Here is a 7,534-nt window from a genome sequence, read left to right as displayed (position 1 = left end):
TCTTTCATTGAATAGAGTGTAGGAAGCTGCCAGTAGGAAAAGCAGAACTTCATTTGTCCAAAAGCTGCCTTGTGATTTGCCGTTTTGCGAAAAACAGAAAAATGGAAGGAGAAGTTATTGCTGTCGTCGGAGTGATGACAGTGTTTTGCTCTCATGGCTGATGGTATTGTTTCATGACTGTATTCAAGGCTGATGCAATCGTATGATTCAGCTGGAATTGCACAAGCACATCCGGTAAGAGACTTCACTGAAATGTGGTTTCACATTGATTTATGAATTTAATCAAGATTGAAATTAGTGAAGTGAGTATCACATTTTTAAGATATCAAGCATAAGGTAAAGGTAAATGCCCTCACAGGAATTCATGAGGACTGTAGTACTGGAACAAAGCACATAGTATGCACTATTTGAGAGTCCACAAGAGATACCAATAGATGGATGAGCTGACTGCAGATATAACCATCTAGTGTTATCCAACCCACTACAAATCCCCTTAATAAGTATGCACACATACAACCTAGTACCTTTGTACTAAACTGTCCACCAGGAGATTGTGTAACCCCCCAAACAAACATCTGTTTTGGTGAGAGCTTTGATACAGTGCAACTAATTTGTGAGGCCTTATACCCCTTTGACAAGCTGAATCCAACTCTGGTCTAACTTTTCTCTCACAAACAGAACCTTTTGTATGTCAAGTCAAATCAAGCTTATTTATCACAAGCATGTCTCAAAGGGCTTTACTAACTAACTAACCAGATAGACCTCAGCTGACTATTGCATTTCCACTTTGTTGTTAATGTGGCACAATGCATCTCTGACCACCTCCACAGCTTGTTTGGGTGACTGGCTCTTCAGCGCATCTTGCATTCATTTTAGCCGTTTCTGCTCTATCCGATTACAATCCAATCACCTAAGAGGCATGTTAATGCCAGATGGAAAGGAGGTCATTGTCCTACATTCAACTCCAAAAGCTTCATTCACATGTTTTATTTTGCCTGTTTCACTACAGTCTATTCACACTATTTCAGTTATCTTAATACATGTAAGATCTCTTGCATGTGACAAAGTGATTAAAATGGCTCCATGATTGCCAAATATCAATATTCATTTGATCCACCAGTGCTGAAAAAACACACTGCAACAGTGGAAATAGCCACATGTTAAGGCTAACATGGCTATCATCACAAGTTAACAGAAACACAGGATAGATGTTTCAGCTCTGTTCCCTTATAGTTCAAATACATTGTTTTAATGGGAAAGTGTGAGATGAGTGTTTTTCCCACTCAGCCTTGCCTCCCCATGTGTATCTATACTCTAAAGTAATGAATCTCAGCCAGTGTTGTCAGGCACGTTTATGTGCAGTGAGATGAGCTTAGGGCTGTTTTTCACTTTTTAACTGAATTTTAAGTCAGTTTTGAAGAAGAAGAATACTGAGTAAGGCAATGCTTACATTGCCTTCATTAAACTCTAAGGAAATCAAACTATGATCATTCCTCTTTCAGTCTAAATAAAGTCAATTTTCTTCCTGGCCAGTGCACTTTTACAAAGGATGTGTTATTTGGAACACAACTGTATGTCTTCTTTAGGACAACAGAAGTTTATGTCACTTTTCAGTACAAGTTATATTAATAATATGGGTAACACTTTACATTAAGTGTTCATTAACTAATGTTTACTAATGCATTTACTAACATGAATTAAACATGAATAACAACATTAGGTAATGAAAAGGTATTTACATAAGGTAAAGATTAGTTAATGTTAAATGTACACAAACTGCATTAATTAATGTTGTTATACATGTTTGTTAATGTTAACTAATATGTTTACTAACATTGATTAAGCATGGACAGTGACATTAACAAAGATGAGTTCATATTAAATGCACAATAAACAACTGCATAAAGTAATGTTGTTATACAGGTTTGTTAATGCCAATGTATTGTCTAAATTGAAACCCTAACTCTTCATGTATTACTTAAACATATCCTTGCATTAACTAAAGTTAATGCCAGTTTAGTTAAGTCATGTTTAATTCATGTTAGTAAGCATTAGTTAAGATTAGTTGCTGAACACTTAAGTGTTACCATAACATGTTGTGTCGAAAAGTAATGCAAATGTGCATAATGGTGTAGCTCTATGATTTGCTGTCTCCTGTTGCATGTTCATACATCGCTCAATATATCTTTTCCAAGCAATCAGTGATTAGTTATGCATGGGAATTCAGTGTTATAAATGCTATGCATTCTTAAAAAAACTGAGACCCACTGACTTGAACACAAAGGGACCCTGGATGCTAGAAGAGCAGCCAGCGGGGCCGGAGTGTAGCTCTGATCCAGATGTGCCAAATGAAATCCTCCTGTTGCGTCCCAGAACGCCTCTAAGAGCATGCTGGATCATAAATCAACATGCTCTACATCCACAACAGACGGCCTTTAGACAGACATAGGCCTCACTCGCTGCTGCTGGCCGCTACCTCGCTGCTTGTACACAATGACTCAGCAAACACGCTCGGAGACGGGAAACATCCAAACACATTTTTTGAAGAAGCTGTGAAGCGAGGGAGGGGGGGGAGAGGGGACATGGATGGGGAGAGAAAGAGAAAGAGACCGAGTGAAGGAGAGCGGAGAGTGGGGAGTATAATTTCCGTGAGGATTCGCCATATGGTATAAATCTTACACTGGCATTCCTCACGTTTTCCGACTTTATGTTTCTTATGCAACTTTACGGGAAAAGCAGTGTGTTTTTTTTCTTTTATTCACTGTCTTCGGGGACAACATGGGGATATAAAAAAACGATTTATTGCTCAAAGAGAAGGCACTTGCGAAGTGAAATGAGAATACGTCACCGAATGATTGGATTGTTTGATGCTGATTTCAAAACCGACCCTTCACCCCTGTTCCCAAGACACTCGTAAAGCTCTAGATGGAGCTGATAGACACAAGGCGAAGGCTGTTAAAAACCACAGATATGTAATATCTTTGATCAATATCACAGAAGAGCAACATGTCTTTAAAATCTGCGCAGTTGGTGCCATGCAACAGGACTGGGAAGTTGAACCGGAATAGATGTTGTTCTATCTATCTGATAGACTGATAACCAGGCATATCAGATGAAGATATACAGCAGAGATAAAATGAAGAGTTGTATTTTTGTGACTCTAACATCAAGGTGTCAGATGTAGATAAGATAGACTTTCCATACACATTGGGAGGTATGTATGTTCAAGGCTATACTCTCTCACTGTAGTATATAGGGAACATATGGAGCAGTTTCTTGTCAATATGTTGCTGTCAAATCAGTAGTGAAGCTGCATTCCAGTTCTAGCAAATAAATGTGACTGTAACATTTTATACAGATACAGGGAGTTTCAGGCAGTGATATTCCCAATAAAAAAACATCCCATTGAGCTACAGAGGAACTGTGATACATGTGTAGCACGTTGTATTTCTCAAAATTAAGACCACATTTCCCATGAACCCCATAGCTTCCTGTAGTAAAGTTTTTGCTTTAATTCACTCAAGGAAAAGTTAAAGGCCAAGTAAAGTTCCAGTCTGTTGTCATATTTTTTTAATCACTGTATAATATCCATTGACTTACAGTGGATAATGGGGTCAAAATGCAGCCACCCTCTAGTCATGTACAGTATATGCACCTCCATAGGCAACATTACATTTCAGGGCAACCACAGTGGCGCCGTGGCTTAGTTGGTTAAAGCGCCTGTCTAGTAAACAGGAGATCCTGGGTTCAAATCCCAGCGGTGCCTTTTCAGGAGATGGGAGGTGAGATGTGCTGATGTAACGTCACAGGTTTGACTCTCCTTCTCCAGGTTGAGTGCAAATGGCTGACCTTTCCCTCTGATCCCTTGGGTAAAATGAGAATCTGTATACACTTCTCAGAGAGAAATGCAACGAAGCACTCGCCTGTCAGATTACACTGTCAATTCCTCAGCATGCTCTCTGCTGCTCTTGAATGAAGTTCTTGTAAGTTCAACTTTGACAATTGCTGCGTTTTTTGTTGTTCAGTTGGTGATTTATGGGCTGAGTACTGTGTCAAGATCCATGGACTAGTGAAATATCAATGTGCAAATAAATTGTCTTTTGGCTAAGCATTCTCGTTCTGAAGCCAACATCAACAACAACATCAGATAGATGGTAGAAGTCTATAGAAGTCACATTTGACTTAGTGGCCCTTTACGTGAGGTACGAAACATTCCGTATTTTTTAAGTATGTTAATCTTAGCGGTTTGGAGTGCGTTCCTACCACTTTGCATTTGCTGGAAAACAATATAGCAGCTGCCTTTCATTTTGTCTTTCATGTTCACGACGAATCGACACTCATTCCAAACTGATCTTGTCCAATTCATGGCCCGGAACTGACTTGTGAGCCGCACCGAGTTTTATCATTCTCTCGGTGATTCAAAGTGAAGGGAGACATCAGGATGGCTTTCTGAAGAAAGAGACTAAGGAGAGAAGACTGAGGAAAACTGGGAACGATTCTCGGTTTTTCCATCCGCGATGCCAAATAAAACAGCAAACACGTTTTCTTTTGGGATTTTATTTGTAAATGCGTTTAATGTAGAACAAAGAAAAACAAAAATATAACATTTTTGGCAACTCTTTCTTTTGTAACGTGCTTATATAACACATTGCAAACAGACTTATCACATGTTTCATAATACATCATGCTGTACTGCAAATTGCACCTGTCAAATTACTTTTACTGTGACATCTATATTGGTGTGTGCATGGGAGTATGTATTATAAATGCTGATTCATGAATGTGTTATGAAACATGTCATGAGCCTTTAGCAATGTGCTGTTTAAACCCCTGACAAAAGCCTAAGTTACCACATTTTTTACAATATATATTGAATTATCATGTTATGTACATTTTCTTTACATAAAGTAGAAATTTTTCACAATCACAGAAATCACTAGAAGAATATTTCTGTTCTCCTTTCAGATGCATATACAGTATTTACATACATTCATGGGTTTACATATAAACACCCATTTCATAAAAGCTTTTTTTTTCTGATTGTATGGAAGGAATGCCTGACAAAGCATGTATAAAGATAATACACTTCCTCCATACACACTCAGACACCGAAAGGGTTTGTCAATCACTGGCAGGCAATGCAATGTAGGTTCAGCAAATCAAAGCTATCCAAAAACAAACTTTCTCATCCCCCGACTCAACCTTCAACATCCCCTTGTACCTTCAACATATCCTTCTCTGACCTTTCTGCAGCAGCCATTTTGTGTCCCGCCTATTACTCATTTGGTTTAATTCGTTTGAGATGCAAAATGGTACAGGTTAAAGCAATCCGCAAGTATAAATCTGATGTGACAAGGAGGCAAAACCAAACACTCACTGTTCCCTTACAGTACAAGAAGAAGGCATTCAGACACAATTTTCTGGCAAGAGATTTTTTTTATGTTAGGGAAAGATGTATTTTTATGCTTTTGCCCAAATCTATTAACAAGTGCCAGGTTAGCTCTGATACTTCCTCTGATATGAGACATAAATATGTTGTAACAAGTCACCTTTCTGTAGTATCTAAATGAAAGGGATAAATAAACATTTCCCAGATGATGTGATAGAGAATGACAGATGGAGCGAAGACCAGTTGGATATTTTATGCTGTAGCACCACACAATTCCAGTTCTGTCTCATCAGCTTTTGTTTCCTCTTAAAGAAAAGCTTAGTGCTGTTCCAGTTAAAGTTGTAAAGTGCTCTTGCACCGTAGATAGGCTACTGAATATAAAATCTCCAATACAATTGTCATCTGTAGGCTGTTGAAATTACAGTATCTATCTCAGGCTGTGTGGCAAGAAAAGGAACTTGAACTATGGCAGCATTGTAGTGCTTGCACAGTAAACTGGCTAGTATTGCTACCGACCAACCTTTATGCTTCTTAGCATTATATATTTATCATTTCTTAATATTTTACCACTTTGTTGGCAACTAAATATGCCTAAATGCCAAAGCTAACATCAGAGCATGACAAAACCGCAAAATAAACGTTGAAGGCATACTGAGTAGGATTTTGCCAGTGGCCTGTAAACTTTCAAAACTTTCAAATTTGACGCAAAGCGCACACCCCCTGAACGCGGTTGCCAGAACGGTACAGCGAAGTGAAACTGTTTTCTGTTGCACAGGTAGGTGCCGGCTAGCTTAGCTAGCTAGATAGGTACCAGCTTTTCTACTACAAAGAAGCTACGCTAACAACGGTAGCTAGCTGCCAGCTCACGACACACACTAGCTCTGACCAGAACTACAGTTACTCTGAATTCAGAAATAAGAAAATCCAGGCAGAAGGCAGAGTCTCTGCAGACGCTGTCACAGACTACCAATGGGCCGCAAGTGAGGACTGAGTAGGATCGTTTTTGGATGAGTTTATGCTATTTCAAGGAGGAACATCCTGCTCAGTATGCATTTAAGTTTAGGTTCACTGACTACCTAAGAATACGCAGTGTGGATGGGTGTCGAACAATCTAAGAAATGTACTTTTTGTGGTGTCATTTTCAGATAACTCTTGCCTAAAATACAGTCCAACGTCTGCCCATGCTTTGGTGATACCAGGTAGCAAAATACCATTGTTTGATAATGAGGGGACACTCAGCAGAACTATGCTTTCTTTTCTGTATTTTCTCATTGCTAGTTTGAAATATTAATCACTATTAGCATCTTTATTATTATTGATCGAAGCTGCGGTATTGACCCTGATTTGTTTGGATACAAAAAGGCCAGGCAAATGACCAGGTGACATAACAATTCAAAATGACTCAATACTGATAGGAAGGCCAGCAAGTTTGACATACAGTAAAAACTGACTTTAACAAATGATTTGTGCGTGTTTCTGATATGTACTGTATATGTTCAATAAACCTCAGACTATAGTTACACTGTTTGGTTGTTGAAAGGTCAATGGCATGTGATTCCCAAACGTACTCACGTAATCAAGCCAAGTCCAGAATCATATGGCAATATGAGACTTTAGTCCAGAATGAGGCTGCGTCTGTGTCCACAAACTTGAACTTTAGCTAAATACAGTAAGAGATCCTGGTGGCGAGCGGCAATTCAACATGAACTTGAACTTAGAAAGTCACTGTTTTTCTCGTTGAGGTACTACAGTGTGTACTGTAATGAGACTCCCTTGGCAAAGACGAGGCTTAGTCAGAGCTACAGGAATGTTGATGCATCATTTACTCTGCCGTCTATCAAGAAAGACTTATGCCAGTGAGAATCAGCAAGGCCCCAACAGTTCCCAATGCTTCCTAATCCAAGGTTCAACAAGCTAATGTTGCCAGGCAACAAATACAATTCAAGCCATCAAGCGATGAGTTTCGCTACTATTGCTTAGCAACAAAATTTAGCTCCAAGAAGTAAAAAAAAAAATAAACCACTGGGGGCTTAAAATAGTTGCGGACCCCTCAGTGTTGCAACCTTTATAGATACAAGGCTTTTGACTCAATGGGCAGGTACACCAACAACAATACACACCTCAAAGTGTAAAAAATACTTTGAA

General features: G+C 39.0%; 1 non-coding gene across 1 annotated transcript; it reads left to right on the top strand.

Annotated features, from left to right (window-relative positions):
• Positions 1 to 3,692: 3,692 nt before the first annotated feature.
• trnat-agu (transfer RNA threonine (anticodon AGU)) lies at positions 3,693 to 3,766 on the top strand. Its single transcript has one exon. It is a non-coding gene; the product is annotated as a tRNA-Thr (tRNA).
• Positions 3,767 to 7,534: the final 3,768 nt, after the last annotated feature.

This window comes from Centroberyx gerrardi, chromosome 14, assembly GCF_048128805.1.
Source record: "Centroberyx gerrardi isolate f3 chromosome 14, fCenGer3.hap1.cur.20231027, whole genome shotgun sequence".
Lineage (NCBI taxonomy): Eukaryota > Metazoa > Chordata > Actinopteri > Beryciformes > Berycidae > Centroberyx > Centroberyx gerrardi.
Note: the sequence above shows the minus strand (reverse complement) of the source record. Positions and strands in the feature narration are given on the sequence as shown.